Source organism: Chrysochloris asiatica, unplaced genomic scaffold (genome assembly GCF_000296735.1).
Source record: "Chrysochloris asiatica unplaced genomic scaffold, ChrAsi1.0 scaffold00074, whole genome shotgun sequence".
Taxonomy (NCBI): Eukaryota; Metazoa; Chordata; class Mammalia; order Afrosoricida; family Chrysochloridae; genus Chrysochloris; species Chrysochloris asiatica.
Window position 1 is genome coordinate 9,323,117 of NW_006408592.1, and position 1,950 is coordinate 9,325,066.

The window sequence follows — 1,950 nt, forward strand, 5'->3', positions numbered from 1 at the left end:
AGAGTATTAATTACTCTTCCCCAACCCTAATGACACCTTCTTCATATAATCCAGCTTCTTTGATTATATGCTCAGTGTACAGAATGAATGAGTATAGTGAAAGCATACAACCCTGGCACACACCTTTCCTGATTTTAAACCATTCAGTATCCCATTGTTCGGTTCCAATGACTGCCTCTTGGTCTATATACAGGTGCCTCAAGAGCACAATTAAATGTTCTGGGATACCAAGTCCACAATAGTTAAAATACAAGCTTAAACATGTCCCACTTGAATTTAGAGATGCTCTCAAGAATATATTTGATGGATTAGGTTTTATTGCCGTACATATATATAATTTTAATTGAACATTTTTTAATGACTTCTGAATTTTGCATTATCTTTATGATGCTTTTCACAACCTGATATTACTATTTCAACCCATTTTTTATATCAGTAATTCTGTGGGTTCATTATTTAAAGTATTTTCAAATGAAAGTATTTCAAATTTTAGTATTATGAGTGAAGTATTCATCTAGCCATTTTCCCTCAAGTGCTTATCAAGTTGTTTACGAAGTTTTCACTAAATTGTTCTTGGTTTCTTATGCCATGATTAATGCACATATTTGAATCTATTTGTATACTTTCTAATTGTAGCCACTGATGTTCCATTTACTTACTAATTTCCCACTAATAATCCTAGCTATGTTGCTGCTGTGTTCCATTTAATGAGTTCTGACTCATAGTGGCACGATATAGGATATCTGAGAGCAGATGGTGGGTTTGAACAGCTAATCCTGTGATTACCAGTCCAGTGCTTATCTTACCAACACTTTATATGCTATGTTTTTATATTTTGGAGGCTACCAGTCATTCCATGGGAGAAAGATGAGGCTTTCTGCTCCCGCAAAGATTTATAGCCTCGGAAACCCTATACAGGTTCACTATGACTTGGAAATGACTCTACAGCATACAACCACTACCACCACCACCACCATATGCTTAAACACCAATCGATTTTTTTTTTTTTTACCACAACATTTTAGAAAGCTTTATTAAATAAAAATATCAAAAAGTGAAGCTATTATTTCTTCTCACATTCTCTATCTAGGTCCATAGGTCTATACATTTTTTAAAAATGTTTTATTGTGAATTATGTGGTACTTTACATGGGAGAACATTAGTTTTACATTCATCCTATCGTATATAGTTTCATTGCCATGGTTAGAATCTCCTCCATGCATCATCAACCAATCAAATGGTATACCCTACAAGCCTGCCCCCCGGTCATCAGCACACAGCCCCTCTCACTCTTTGTGTCTAAAGTCCCCAACAGCTCCATCTCTCCATATCATGCTCTCTGCCTCCATCTCAGACATCACTGCTTCTCTGGGTAGGGTCCCGTTCTCCGCTCTTTTCCCTTGATGGTCCCAGGGACCTCAGCTCTTAGGCTGAAAAGTTAATCACTCCCCTCTTTGCTACAAAGCGTCACCTTTTACAATTCCAACCCTCACAAGCAGTCCTGATAACAATTATTCACTATTGTATCACAAGAGACCCATCCGCATTTCATTTCAGCAGCCCCACCTAGACAGATTGTATACTACTCAGTGGAGATTCTACCTTCCTCCATGCCCTCTGAATTTAGGTTCCCTCTTGAAAGCTTGTAAGCCAGTCACTTCTTGACTTTGAAGCCCCCCCCATTTTGGGTAGCCAATGTCCAAGTTGCTCATCCCTGTCTACTCTGTGTATGGAGGGAGTGAGAATGATCTTTGCTGTAAAGATTTGTTCCCTCTTTTTAGCTACTGTATCCATAGGTGTAGGTCAAGTTCATCAAATTGTATCAGATTGCTCTTTGTTTCCTCTTCTTTCTTCTGGTTGAGACCTGATCATCTATTCATTGAATCCAGGTCAAGTGGGTATTATCTACAAATGTAGGTGTTCTTGTGCATATGCCCTCTCTTCTTATCC